General features: G+C 43.0%; 1 protein-coding gene across 1 annotated transcript in view; it reads right to left on the reverse strand.

The window, feature by feature from the left end:
* The window catches only part of LOC140481435 (interleukin-18 receptor 1-like), a 95,093-nt gene extending 92,871 nt beyond the window's left edge, over positions 1-2,222 (reverse strand). The window contains exon 1 of the mRNA XM_072577603.1: positions 2,154-2,222. The gene's annotated coding sequence lies outside the window, so the exon portion shown is untranslated. The remainder of the gene's footprint in view (positions 1-2,153) is intronic.
* Between the last annotated feature and the right edge of the window lie 13,411 nt (positions 2,223-15,633).

A 15,633-nucleotide genomic window follows, 5' to 3' on the forward strand; every position in this document is an offset into this window, starting at 1 on the left:
ATTGTTTTCAAATAAAGGCCAATATTAATGGCTGTTTAATTAATGCTTGAAACAAAATAAATAAATTAATGACACACATAGAGGTTAACAAACATGATCTTATAGCCATTATGGAGACATGGTTACAAGGAGATCACAGCTGAAAATTAAATACTCTGGGCATGTGTCTCTTCAGCAAGACAGGCGGAAAAAAAGGGGTGGTGGGGTAGCTTTGTTCCCATGAGATAGAATAAGAATGATAGCAATAAATTATCTTTATTGAATAATATAGTGTACAATAGACAATAGACAATAGGCGCAGGAGTAGGCCATTCTGCCCTTCGAGCCTGCACCACCATGCAATATGATCATGGCTGATCATCCTTAATCAGTATCCTGTTCCTGCCTTATCTCCATAACCCTTGATTCCACTATCCTTGAGAGCTCTATCCAACTCTTTCGTAAATGAATCTAGAGACTGGGCCTTCACTGCCCTCTGGGGCAGAGCATTCCACACAGCCACTACTCTCTGGGTGAAGAAGTTTCTCCTCATCTCTGTCCTAAATGGTCTACCCCGTATTTTTAAGCTGTGTCCTCTGGTTAGGCACTCACCCATCAGCGGAAACATGTTTCCTGACTCCAGAGTGTCCAATCCTTTAATAATCTTTTATGTCTCAATCAGATCCCCTCTCTGTCTTCTAAACTCAAGGGTATACAAGCCCAGTCGCTCCAGTCTTTCAGTGTAAGGTAATCCCACCATTCCAGGAATTGACCTCGTGAACCTACGCCGCACTCCCTCAATAGCCAGAATGTCTTTCCTCAAATTTGGAGGCCAGAACTGCACACAGTACTCCAGGTGTGGTCTCACCAGGGCCCTGTACAGCTGCAGAAGAACCTCTTTGCTTCTATACTCAATCCCTCTTGTTATGAAGGCCAGCATGCTATTAGCCTACTTCAGCACGTGCTGTACCTGCATGCTTACCTTCATTGACTGGTGTACAAGAACACCCAGATCTCTCTGTACTGCCCCTTTACCTAAATTGATTCCATTGAGGTAGTAATCTGCCTTCCTGTTCTTGCCACCAAAGTGGATAACCATACATTTATCCACATTAAACTGCATCTGCCATGCATCTGACCACTCACCTAACTTGTCCAGGTCACCCTGTAATCTCCTAACATCCTCATCACATTTCACCCTGACACCCAGGTTAGTATCATCAGCAAATTTGCTAATGTTATTGCTAATACCATCTTCTATATCATTAACATGTATTGTAAAAAGCAGCGGTCCCAGTACTGATCCCTGCAGTACCCCATTGGTCACTGCCTGCCATTCCAAAATGGAGCCGTTTATCACTACTCTTTGTTTCCTATCAGCCAACCAACTTTCAATCCAAGTTAGTACTTTGCCCCCAATACCATGCGCCCTAATTTTGCTCACTAACCTCCTATGCGGGACTTTATTAAAAGCTTTCTGCAAGTGCAGGTACCCTACATCTACTGGATCCCCCTCGTCCATCTTCAGAGTTACATCCTCAAAAAATTCCAGAAGATTAGTCAAGCATGATTTCCCCTTCATAAATCCATGCTGACTCTGACCTATCCTGTTACCACTATCCAGATGTGTCATAATTTCATCCTTTATAATAGACTCCAGCATCTTGCCCACCACTGAGGTCAGACTAACTGGTCTATAATTTCCTGTTTTCTCTCTCCCACCTTTCTTAAAAAGTGGTACAACATTAGCCACCCCCCAATCCGCAGGAACTGATCCCGAATCTATCGAACTCTGGAAAGTAATCACCAACGCATCCACGATTTCTCGAGCCACCGCCTTCAGTACCCTGGGATGTAGACCATCAGGCCCCGGGGACTTATCAACCTTCAGACCTAACAGTCTCTCCAACACCAATTCCTGGCAAATATAAATTCCCTTCAGTTCAGGTCCTTCAGCCACTGTTACCTCAGGGAGATTGCTTGTGTCTTCCCCAGTGAACACAGATCTGAAGTACCAATTCAATTCTTCTGCCATTTCTTTGTTCCCTGTAATATATTCCCCTGTTTCTGTCTTCAGGGCCCAATTTTAGTCTTAACCATTTTTTTTGCCTTTCACATACCTAAAAAAGCTTTTACTATCCTCCTTTATATTTTTGGCCAGTTTACCTTCGTACCTCATTTTTTCTCTGCGTATTTCCTTCTTAGTAATCCTCTGTTGTTCTTTAAAAGCTTCCCAGTCCTCCGTTTTCCCACTTATCTTTGCTGTGTTATACTTTTTCTCTTTTAACTTTATATGTTTCTTAACTTCCCTCGTCAGCCACGGCCACCCATGCCTCCTCCTGGGATCTTTCTTCCTTTTTTGAATGAACTGATCCTGCAACTTCTGCATTATACACAGAAATATCCGTCATTGTTCCTTCACTGTCATCCTTGCTAAGGTATTGCACCATTGAACTTTGGCCAGCTCCTCCCTCATAGCTCCATAGTTCCCTTTATTCAACAGAAATATTGTCACTTCCAATTGTACCTTCTCCCTCTCAAACTGCAGATTGAAGCTTATTGTATTATGGTCACTACTTCCCAATGGCTCCTTCACTTCGAGGTCCCTGACCAATTCTGGTTCGTTGCACAATACCAGATCCAGAATATCCTTCTCCATGGTCGGCTCCAGCACCACCTGTTCTTAGAATCCATGTCTGAGGCACTCCACAAAGTCTCTTTCTTGGGGTCCAATACCATCCTGATTCTCCCAGTCTACCTGCGTGTTGAAATCCCCCATAACAACTATAGTAACATTTTTGCGACAGGCCAATTTCAGCTCCTGATTTAATTTACATCCGACATCCAGACTACTGTTTGGGGGCCTGTAGATAACTCCCAAGAGGGTCTTTTTACCCTTAGTATTTCTCAGCTCTATCCACACTGACTCTACATCCCCTGATTCTAGGTACCCCCGCGCAAGGGACTGAATATCATCCCTTACCAACATGGCCACCCCACCCCCTCTGCCCGTCAGTCTGTCCTTACGATAGCACATGTCGCCTTGAATATTCATTTCCCAGGCCCTGTCCACTTGAAGCCAAGTCTCAGTTATCCCCACAATATCGTATATGCCAATTTCCAAAAGTACGTATAGGTCACTAACAAGAGGACTAACAAGAGGAAGAAGACATGGAGTTTAGAAGGATGATGGAGGTATCTTACTGAAACATACAGAATACTGAGTAGATGTTGGGAAGATATTTCCATTGATAGGAGAGACGAGGACTCAAGGGCACAGCCTTAGAGTAAAGGGTTTGGTGTGTACCCCTGATTCAGGACTCGAAGAAGGGTTACACCTGAAACATCAGCTTGTCCACCTTTGATGCTGCCTGGCTTGCTGTGTTCTTCCAGCCTCCTGCTTATCTACATTGGATTCCAGCATCTGCAGTGTTTTTTTGTCTCTAAATGATCTTTTTGTTGGCAGATCAGGGGGATCAAAGGCCAAGTGGCCTACTCATGTTCCTTGTTTATAAGACTATAAGACAATAAGACTTAGGAACAGAAACTAGGCCATTCAGCCCATTGAGTCTGCTCTGCCATTCAATCATGGCTGATAGGTTTCTCTGCCCTATTCTCCCACTTTCTCTTGATCCATAACTCTTGATCCCCTTGATACTCAAGAACCTATCTATCTCAGTCTTAAATATACTCAATGACCTGGCCTCCACAGCCTTCTTTGGCGATGAGTTCCATAGAATCACCATTCTCTGGCTGAAGAAGTTTCTCCTTATCTCCATTCTAAAAGGTCTTCCCTTTACTCTATGGAAACACCTTCCCAACATCTACTCAGTATTCTGTATGTTTCAATTAGATCTCTCCTCAACCTTCTAAACTCCATGTCTTCTTTCTCTTGTTAGTTCATTTATTGCTATCATTCTTATTCTCTCTCATGGAAACAAAGCTACCCCACCACCATTATTTTCCACCTGTCTTTCTGAAGACACACGTGCCCTGAGTATTTAATTTTCAGATTTGATTTCCTTATAACCATGTCTTCATAGTGGCTATAAGATAATATTTGTTAATCTCTATTTGTGTCATTAATTTGTTTATTTCGTTTCAAACATTAATTGAGGAGGCATTAATTTTGCCCTATTTTGGAAACCATTTTCCCCCATTTAACACTAATTGCTGTCTTTGTTTATGCTTATATACTCTGTCTTTTCTTGTATCACTTTGGTAGCTATCTGAAGGCAGATAGATAAATAGATCTTGTGAAGGGTAGATTGAATACTTTTTTCTTTTCTTGTATTCTTTGGTTAAATGTACAAAGAAAGGGGGCTATCTAGTCAGAGGCACAGACAGAGGTTTCTGTGGCCAGCAGCAAGAAATCAGAATAGTGTGTTGCCTCCCTGATGCCAGGATCAAGGATGTCTCAGAGAGCATGCAGAATATTCTCAAAGGGAAGAGGGGCCAGCAGGAGGACATTGTACACATTGGAACCGATGACATAGGAAGGGAAAGGAAAAGAGTCTGAAGGCAGAATGTAGAAAGTTAGGCAGAAATTTTAAAAGGAGATCCTCAAGAGTAGTAATATCTGGATTACTCCCGGTGCTACAAGCTAGTGAAAGGAGGAATAGGAGGAAGGAGCAGATGAATGTGTGCCTGAGGAGCTGGTGTATGGGAAAATGATTCCCATTTTTGGATCATTGGAAGCTGTTTTGGCGTAGAAGTGACCTGTACAAGAAGGACGGATTGCACCTAAATTGGAAGGGGACTAATATACTAGCAGGGAGATTTGCTAGAGCTGCTCGAAAGAATTTAAACTAGTAAGGTGGGGGGGGAGGGGGGAGGGGGGGGCGGGTGTGGTGGAACACAGGGAGATAGTGAGGAAAGAGATCAATCTGAGACTGGTACAGATGAGAACAGAAGTGAGTCAAACAGTCAGGGCAGGCAGGGACAAAGCAGAGAACAAGGTAGGACTGATAAATTAAACTGCACTTATTTCAATGCAAGGGGCCTAACAGGGAAGACAGATGAACTCAGGGCATGGTTAGGAACATGGGACTGAGATATCATAGCAATTACACAAACATGGCTCAGGGATGGGCAGGACTGGTAGCTTAATGTTCCAGGATACAAGTACTACAGGAAGGATAGAAAGGGAGGCAAGAGAGGAGGGGGAGTGGCGTTTTTGATAAGGGGAAAGTAATACAGCTGTACTTGGGCAGAATATTCCTGGGAGTACATCCAGGAAAGTTATTTGCATGCAACTGAGAAATAGGAAAGGGATGATCACCTTATTGGGATTGTATTGTAAATCTTTCAAATGTCAGCAGGAAATTGAGAAACAAACTTGTAAGGATATCTCAGTTATCTGTAAGAATAATAAGTTTGTAATGGTAGGGGATTTTAACTTTCCAAACATAGACTGGGACTATCATAGTGTTAAGGGTTTAGATGGAAAGAAATTTGTTAAGTGTGTACAAGAAAATTTTTTGATTCATTATGTGGATGTACTAACTAGAGAAGGTGCAAAACTTGACCTACTCCTGAGAAATAAGGCAGGGTAGGTGACTGAGGTGTCAGTGGGGGAGCACTTTGGGGCCAGCAACCATAATTTTGTTCGTTTTAAAATAGTGATGGAAAAGGATAGATTGGATCTAAAAGTTGGAAGTTCTAAATTGGAGGAAGGTCAATTTTGACAGGATTAGGCAAGAGCTTTCAAAAGTTGACTAGGAACAGATGTTTGCAAGTAAAAGGATGGCTGGAAAATGGGTAACCTTCAAAAATGAGTTCACGAGAGTTCAGAGACAGGCTATTCCTGTTAAGGCTGGTAAGTGTAGGGAATGCTGGATGACAAGAGAAATTGAGTGTTTGGTTAAGAAAAAGAAGGAAGTGTCTGTTAGGTGTAGACAGGATAGATCGAGTGAATCTTCAGAGCAGTATTAAAGCAATAAGTGTATATTTAAGAGGGAAATCAGGAGGGCAAAAAGGGGACATGAGATAACTTTGGCAAATAGAGTTAAGGAGAATCCAAAAGGAATTTATTAATAAATTAAGGACAAAAGGGTAACTAGGGAGCAAATAGGGCCCCTCAAAGATCAGAAAGGCTGCCTTTGTGTGGAACCACAAAAGATGGAGGAGGTACTAAATGAGTATTTTGCCTCAGTGTTCGCTGTGGAGAAGGACATGGAAGATAGAAAATGTGAGGAAATAGATAGTGATATCTTGAAAAATGTTCATATAACAGAGGAGGAAGTGCTGGATGTCTTGAAATACATAAAAGTGGATAAATTCCTGGGACCTGATCAGGTGTACCCTAGAACTCTGTGGGAAGCTAGGAAAGTGATTGCTGGGCTCCTTGCTGAGATATTTGTATCATCGATAGTCACAGGTGAGGTGTTGGAAGACTGGAGGTTAGCTAACGTGGTGCCACTATTTAAGAAATTTGATAAGGACTAGCCAGACCAGTGAAACAGACATTGTTGGTGCACAAATTGTTGGAGGGACAGGAATTACATTCATTTGGTAAATCAAGGATAGACAATATGACTTTGCACATGGGAAATCATGTCTCACAAACTTGATTGAGTTTTTTGGAGAAGTAACAAAGAGGATTGATGAAGGCAGAATGGTAGACATAATCTATATGAACTTCAGTATTGTGTTCAGCAAGGTTCCTCATGATAGATTGGTTAGCAAGGTTTTATCTTATGGAATACAGGGAGAACTAGCCATTTGGATACAAAACTGGCTTGAAGGTAAAAGACAGAGGGTAGTGGTGGAGGGTTGCTTTCAGACTGGATGCCTGTGACCAGTGGAGTGCCACGAGGATCAGTAATCGGGCCATTGTTTTTTGTCATTTATATAAATGGTTTGGATGTGAGCTTAAGAGGTATAGTTAGTCAGTTTGCAGATGACACCAAAATTGAAGGTGTAGTGGACAGCAAAGAAGTTACCTCAGAGTACAACTGCATCTTGATCAAATGGGCCAATGGGCTGAGAAGTGGCGGATGGAGTTTAATTTAGATAAATGTGAGGTGCTGCATTTTGGAAAAACAAATCAGAGCAGGACTTATACACTTAATGGTAAGATCTTGGGAGTGTTGCTGAACAAAAAGACTTTGGAGTGTAGGTTCATAGTTCAGTAGATAGGATAGTGAAGAAGGTGTTTGGTATGCTTTCCTTTATTGGTCAGATCATTGAGTATAGGAGTTGGGAGGTCATGTTGCGGCTGTACAGGACATTGGTTAAGCCACTGTTGGAATATTGTGTTCAATTCTGGTCTCCTTCCTATCAGAAGAATGTTGTGAAACTTGAAAGGGTACAGAAAACACTTACAAGTATGTTGACAGGGTTGGAGGATTTGAGCTATAGGGAGAGACTGAACAGGCTGGGGCTGTTTTCTCTGAAGCGTTGGAGGCTGAGGGGTGACCTTATAGAAGTTTATAAAATCATGAAGAGCATGGTTAGGATAAATAGACACAGTCTTTTTCCCTAGGTTGGGGGAGTCCATAACTAGAGGGTATAGGTTTAAGGTGAGAGGGAAAATATTTAAAAGACACCTAAGGGGCAATTTATTCATGCAGACGATGGTGCGTGTATGGTATGAGCTGCCAGAGGAAGTGGTAGTGGCTACTACAATTTCAGCATTTAAAAGGCATCTGGATGGGTAAATGAATAGGAAGAGTTTAAAGGGACATGTCTAGTGCTGCAAGTGGGACTAGATAAATTGGGATATCTGGTCAGCATGGACGGGTTAGACCAAAGGGTCTGTTTTCGGGCTGTACATCTCTATGATTCAATGACTCTATTTCATCTTCAAGCAGCAGATTTCCAACTCAATTAAGTCACCAGATATTTATCAAGTCAGAGGCTTGGAGAGAGATGGAGTGGTGGTAAAAGTATTTGGCAAACCATTCTTTCATTAATTCATGGGGCTTGTCACTCATTGGCTAGCCCGACATTTATTGTCCATCCTAAGTTGCTCTTGCAAAGGTGATGGTGAGCTGGCTTCTTAGCAGTACAGAAAATAGAAACAAGGGGACACTGGTTGGCCCTTTGAGCCTACTCCTTCATTCAATATGATCATGGTTGGTCATCCAATTCAGTACCCTGTCCCTATTTTCTCTCCATATCATCTGAAAACTTTGGTTCGAAGAATTTTATCTAACACCTTCTTGAATGTTTTGGACTCAACTGCTTTCCGTGGCAGAGAGCTTCACAGGTTCATTACCCTGAGGGTGAAGAAATTCCCCACCTCATTTCGAAATGGCCTACCCCTGTTTCCTTATACCGTGACTCCTGGATCTTGAACAATTCTTGAGCTGCTGTAGTTTATTTGCTGTATGTAGGCCCACGATGCTGTTAGGGAGGGAGTTTGAGGATTTTGACCCGGCAGCACTGAAGGAACGGTGAGGAAATTGCAAATAAGGACAATGAGTAGCTTGGAGGGGAACCCACAGGTGGTAGTGTTCACGTGTATGTGCTGTCGTTGTCCTTCTAGATGACAAGGTTGTGGATTTGAGAGGTGCTGCCCAAGGAGCCTTGATGAATCTCTCCATTGTACCTTGTAGATCGTACAGACTGCTACTGTTTAGTGTTGATGATGGAAGGATACTGCAGTGATTGTAATGAGGTCACCCAGGTGGAACTCATAATCTATGAGTTCCCTGTTTGGGGCTGTTAACCTGGTCCAATAAGGGAGCCCTAGCTGACAGATATTAACAAAAGAATCAGGGGTCAAAGCCAGGGCTCCTTTGATCGCCCTCACTTTATCTTCTACAACAGGTGTAATCCAGTTTTGTTGATCCTGTAGCCCAAGTAGGTCACTTGGGGTCTCTGGAACACACATTTCCCATTCTAAGGCTTATGCCTGTCATGGAGAAATGTCTCAGGATTATGTACACGTTTTCTAAATGCTTTTTATTGGTCTTCTCCGTTAGCACATTATCCAGATGAAAGGCGACCTGGGGTAGACCTCATAAAATGTTCTACATCATTTGCTGAAAAATGACACAGGCTGATGGTACCCCAGATGGCGGTCTCATATATTGGTACTAACCATTTTGGGTATTAATTATAGCATACCTTTGGAATCTTCATCGAACTGCGATTATAAGTATTCATGGCTCATGTCCAGCTTCGTGAAGGCCAGCTGCTCTCCAGTTTGCATACAAGTCCTCTATGTGAGGGATTGAGTATTTGTCCAACTGTGAGAAGCCATTTATTCTTTGTTTAAAATCCCCACAAAGGCCAACTGACCCATCAGACTTCACCGGTATGACCAGTGATGCCCATTTCACAAACTAGACTGGTTTGATGATTCCTTAACTTTAAGCCTCCTAATTTCCACCTCTACCTTTGCCCATAAGGCAAAAGGCACTGGGCGGGCCTTGTAAGAATTGCTTCCCGGTCAACATGCAAAGTGGCCTTGGCTCCTTTGATCGTCCCTTGACCTTCCTAAAAATCTTCCAGGTATTTAATTTGGATTTCACTCAGGCAGCCATGTTCTAATTGAAAAGTGTTGAGCCAATCAAGGTGAATCTTTCTCAAACCAATTTTGCCGCATCAGGCTCAGGCCTGAGCGTTCTCCTACAATCCAAGGTATTTGAATCAGCTGCTTCTTCAGAACCAAAGTTGTACCATTAATGTGGTACAAGGTTCCTGGTGTAGGTTTCCATTCTAGCTGAGGTCTTGCACAAATTTAAGGGTTGGAGTACAGAGCAAAAGGATCATCCCAATCCGAATTGAAACCTTTCTGGACCTGGCAGGAACAGATCACCGGTGAGGACACTATTTTATTATGGGGAGCAAGAATGATTGTCCCGAGCAAAGGTTGCCTTCAGATACTGGCTGGATCCCACCAGGGTCACCTAAGAGTGTCCAAAATGGAGATGTTGGTGAGAACTTATGTCTGGTGGTCAGCATTGGATGCAGACATAGCTTCGTTGGTGTGGCATTGCCCAGAGTGATAACAAGGACAAAAACTACAACCCAGCAGCACCCCCACATTCCTGTAAATGGCTGGGTAAACTCTGGAGTCAGATATACGTTGACTTGCTGGTCCATTCATGTGCTCAATGTGATGGCATACCGGCCTTCGTGGAGTTATTTCAAAGACCCAGAGGGAGAGAGACGGAAAAAGCTGCTGAAAAGAGAGGAAGACCATTTTATGTCAGCCACTAAGCAATATGCTAGTGAGAACCGGTTCTCTGTATGAGGAGACTAGGCTTGTGCAGGTTTAGAAACCAAATATTCAGGGGAAAGAGCCTTGCAGCGAGCAGCTAGTTTGGGGATGTTGCAAAAACTGAGTGGAATGACTTTCAAAGGAGACTTGAAGTGACGTAACAGGGAAAATGAAGCTTTCTGAAAATCTGAGAAGAGTATTTCCACTGTGGATCATTGGGAATTTCATCTGTTTTTAAAAAACATTATTGGCTTCTGTACGGATTAGCAATATAACAGAACCAGGGTTACCAGAATCCATTTTGTAGGTGAGCAAGGCTTCAGTAAAGCTAGTCTTTTATACTCAAAGACAGAGGACAGAACCGTACAGGGTTCTGAGTGATGTAGGCGAGTGTATGGAATGAGCTGCCAGACGATGTGGTGGAGGCTGGTACAATTGCAACATTTAAGAGGCATTTGGTTGGGTATATGAATAGGAAGGGTTTGGAGGGATATGGGCCGGGTACTGGCAGGTGGGACTAGATTGGGTTGGGATATCTGGTCGGCATGGATGGGTTGGACTGAAGGGGCTGTTTCCATGCTGTACACCTCTATGACTCTATGACTCTATGACTAGATTTGTGGCAGAATCAAACGTCCGGTGAAGCCTATCTGTACTTTGGAAACAACTCAATCCACATTTGGAAGTTTCATGCGAGGCAGTGGTGAGTTGCCAATTAGGGGTGATTATTGCTTGTTAAAAGCCTTGTAAACATGACACTTCACCTCATTAATATGCAACTTTCCATTTTAGCAAATGCACCAAATAATCTGGAAGTTGTGGAAATTCAGTGCGGAAATCAGAGCAGGAACCTGGCAGATTCACCTCACTGATTGCTGATATCCATGTTGGATATCTTTTGCACTAACATCTCGGGGCATGCAGTGGTCGCATGCACCCACATCCATGGACATTGGCATCTGATGTGTGCCAACCTCTAAGTACTCTCACAGCATATCTTTGATCCAGTTACAGAACAGTTCTCTACTTCAATGCTGCATTGGCAATAATATTATAATGCTACTGCAAGGATGCTGTTAAAGTCACATAACACCAGGTTATAGTCCAACAGGTTTATTTGGAGGCACTAGCTTTCGGAGCACTGCTCCTTCATCAGGTGGTTATGAGGCAGGATCATAAGACACAGAATTTATAACAAAAGATTACAGAGTCATGCAGTTGAAATGATATACAGTACTGAACAAAACTAGATTAAGTCTTTCATCTTTTAGAATGAGTTTGTTAGTTTCGGTTCTTTAATATGTAAATCCCAGAACTTCATTTAAATCACATTCTGAAGATAGTTTAAGATTTTATAACAAAAGGTGCCATCTCAGCTCAGACAATGCATTAAAGGTGTGAGGTTAAAGTCTGTCTGCATCCCAATCTTCAGTCAGACTGGTTCTATTTCTAAAGTGGAATTTAGCATGCAAGCTGCTTAAAATTAGGGGCAAAACAATTTAGTGAAATATATGAATGAGAAGTCATCAATGATAAGTGATCTACCTCCTTTGAAGAAATCTTTATTTGCTTTATCCTTAGAAGCTTTTGTTTAAAGAAAATAATTTAGCACAACTACAATCTAAGCATATAATCATGATGTATAGGATTACACAATTAGAATGGTGATGAAGCAATCAGACCTCACTGTTCTTAAAAAGTGAATAACTTGCAGCACCCATAGTTAAATGTGGAAGTCACAAGTTTCTGTCTGAATCATACTACTTTTCCAGTTGCTGTATTAATTTAATACTTCACTGTGAGAATTGATACTTAAATATAAAAATCTTACGTTTTTTTAGCTAAGTCCAAGTCCCACAAGATTATTGGGGGATTCTCACCACAAGGCGTAGTGAGTTTTATTATTGAATTCACCTCATTATTTACTTACTATGCCCCATGGCATCTCTCACAGTCGATTTCCACCCCATTATTACCATGCACCATTCCAGACATAACTTGTCATTTGCTGTATAGCCGCTGAAAATCTGGCAGCCCTGGTTCCTGTGCCATCTTTAAGGCATGACTGTAAGCTGCTGTGTTCAAAGGCATGTGCACAAGATGATCAACAAAGGGGGAAGATGGCACAGTGTTTCTCCAACAGAGACCAGGAGTTCCTGGTTAGTGGGGCAGTACAACAATGTATTGTCCTCAGTGGACCAGCAGAGGAGGTGTGACACCACACAGTGCCAACCTGGTCTGAGGTTGCCACCTGAGTCAGTGCTGTTGCCAGGATGTGGAGGAATGGCCAGCAATGCAGAGAGAAGATTAGTGACCTATTCTGGATTGCCAGGGTGAGCGCTACACTCTTCTCTCTGCCACTTCACAATAGCTATCAGTGGCACTGCACAAACCTCTCACCAAGGCTCACCCTCCACCATTCTCCCACCATTGTCTGGAACACCTTCCCATACCTGCTCTTCCCCCCTCAGTCTCCCATACCACTGACCTAGCACACACTCTGTGTTACCTCCTCAGACCATTGTTACATCTCACCACCTCTCCCCAACAGCCATGCCACCCATCGTTATCTCACTTGCTCCCCCCGCCCAGTTTTTTCTAATTGCCAGTGAAGACAGCACAAATCAGGGCAAAAGAGCCTGTAAGGGTGGGCGGGGCAGTCCAAAATTTATGTCCTCACCCTCTAGAAGGAGAGATCCCTGGCCTTCACCAGAGTAAAACAGGACTTCTCTTGTGGAGTCACACAATATCCATGTCATTCTAAACAAGGAAATCCCCAGGATTCTGTTCACCTGTCACTCTCCCAAGATTCCCACTCTCACTCATCATTGTCACACAGCATTGGTAAGCACTAGCCATGAAGCTTTCTCTTTATGTCTTCCTTCTGCAGAGAAATGTCTGCTACAGATCCTCCAAGTTCTCTGAGTACTGAGGCCTCAGAAGTGGCATCAGCAAAGCTGCCTCCTCCACCCCACCAGCTCAGCTACCGATCCCTCAGTGGGGATGGTTGTGATAGAGTGTGCATACACAATCTGGCAGCTCCGCAGCTGAAGAAGCACCCAAGGCCGCTGGTACTCAGACAACAGCCAGAGCCCAGACACCTGCTCAGCCCCAGGTAGGAGAGGACCCCATGGTGTCAATAGTCTGGGAATTTGTCCAGACACAAAGGATTGGCAGGAAGGTATATGGCATGAAATGGCTCTCATTACACCAAAAGCTGCATCAATGCAATGAGTCATGTAATCGTTTGACTGCCTCCATAGGCAGGTTGGTGGCTGCCACAGAGACACAGGCCCAGCAGTCTCAGGATTTGCTGGATTGTCACACACTCTTGCACTCCTTATATCACCCATTGGCCCCCAGGAATGAAATCCTGACCACAGGGTCGGTGGGGACTGGTTGGGGGAGGAAGACCTTGACCAGCAGGCACACAGCTGGAGGTGAAAGATGTGGAACCACACACAGACACCTCAGCAGTCTCATCTCAGAGCAGTCTGAAGGTAAGCAAGCCCTCCACCTCCAAATGAGATGTTGTTGCCCATGATCTAAGATGGTCATCATTTGGAGTATGCAGCAAGCTGAATCCACCAGGTGCTCACTTTATTTCCCTCATTCAGTTTTCCCAAAGTTTAGCTTATTTGGCTGTTTTAGTAAGATGATACTCTGACTATTATTGAGGTGACTTATGGTGTTAAAAAGACATGTAACAAGTGTTTAATCTTGTCAATTGGCACCTTGCCAATGCACAGCAAGACTCTCACTGTGGTACTGAGGGTGTGAGATGATCTTGACATTGACATTTGTCACACTTGTTGCCTGATTCTACCTCACACCTCACCCATAGCCGTCATTACTTCGACTCCTGTAAACATCCACCAAATGAAGTTATTCGCGTATCTACCAAATACCTGCTAAACTGGTTAAAAAAGGGCCTCTTCATTAAAATGTAATAAATCTTTTTAATTGACATGATAACTTATTACCAATGCCAAGCATCCGTTCCACAAATTTTGAATGTAGTTTTATCAGTGTGGTGTCTCATTCCTTCAGATTTTATTTATTGTTGAAGATAGTTTAAAAATACATAATATATTAAAAATACCTTTCATTTTGACTCTTTTGCACCTATCCTATTATGCCATCTTTCTTTTGGGATCTATTCACTTAATGCACATCATTTTACAGTGAATAAAAAGGGCTGACTTTCACTTCCTGGCTTAAACTCTATATGCCGCATTAAGGATTGTTCAGAATGTTTTGTTGAGGAAGCATACAATTGGTTGCACTCTTCACATGCATTCCAGTTCACTGTCTTGGTTTTCTGATAACTATAAATCACACAAATTCTGTGAGAAAGTGCAAAAGAATGCAAATCATCTATAGTTAACCACAAAATTGTTTTTTTTTGTTATACTTTTTTATGTATTTTCCTTAATTGTTTTGTGGAAGCTGGCATAAATCCTTCAATGATTCAATCCAGAATCTTGTGTATTTATATGCTAAAGTGATCCCAGCACAGATTAGGGAATATTCTTCATATCTCTCCAGCCTGACCAATTGCCCTTACTTCTACTGTTTTAGCTGAATTTTCCCAGTTTCAGCCAAAATGTTTGATTGTGTGAGATTCATGTCATCTTGCAATGGCTCAAAGCAACCTGGCTTACAATATCTTCTGCTGCTCACCTCATTAGGCATTCAGGATCTATGGTGGCCTTCCTGTGGAATCACACAGATGTTTGTAAAAGAAGAATTACCCCAGATCTCTGGGCCACTGTAGACAGGCACAAGCAGAAGACAATCACGTGGTCTTATTCATTAATGACACTGTCAAAATGTACAGGCAGCCAGAGGCACAGCAGACATGTTTGTCAGAGGTGGTCGGTAAACTGGAGCAAAGAACAGAGGAATCCTCCAAGGTCACCAGCTGGCATTGTTATGTGTGGGTCTGGCTATCTCCATGAACAGGTTGGCAGCCACTCTGATGAACCAGTCCAGCGCACACAACCGGTGCCAGGTATGGACACAGACCTTCGCTCCATAACTGCAGACATAGGTGCTCAGCATCAATGGTAGGGGGTACAAGGGGCCATTGATCTCACTCCGAGTGCCCCTTCATCTCAGGGAGGCTGGTTGGTACCATGAGGCACCCACAGGGAGGAGGTGGACAATATAAGACCCCACAGAAGATTCTTCTCAGAATTCCAGAAGTGCTTCGACCTTCACATCCCCAGTTATGACGCCAAAGACTGCAGGAGTTCCAGATGAAGAGGGTAAGTCTGACAAAGGGTCACTGGACTCGAAAAGAAAGCTGTTTTTCTCTCGACAGATGCTGCCTAGACCTGCTGAGTTTCTCCAGAACTTTCAGGTTTTTCCTCTGGGGATTAAAAAAACCCAAGTTTTCCAGGCTAACACAGTCAACTTCAGATCAGATTCCCTCCATCCCACCTGTAGACATCATACTTAGACAGGGTGGGTGGGAA

The sequence above is a fragment of the Chiloscyllium punctatum genome, chromosome 9, assembly GCF_047496795.1.
Source record: "Chiloscyllium punctatum isolate Juve2018m chromosome 9, sChiPun1.3, whole genome shotgun sequence".
Taxonomy (NCBI): Eukaryota; Metazoa; Chordata; class Chondrichthyes; order Orectolobiformes; family Hemiscylliidae; genus Chiloscyllium; species Chiloscyllium punctatum.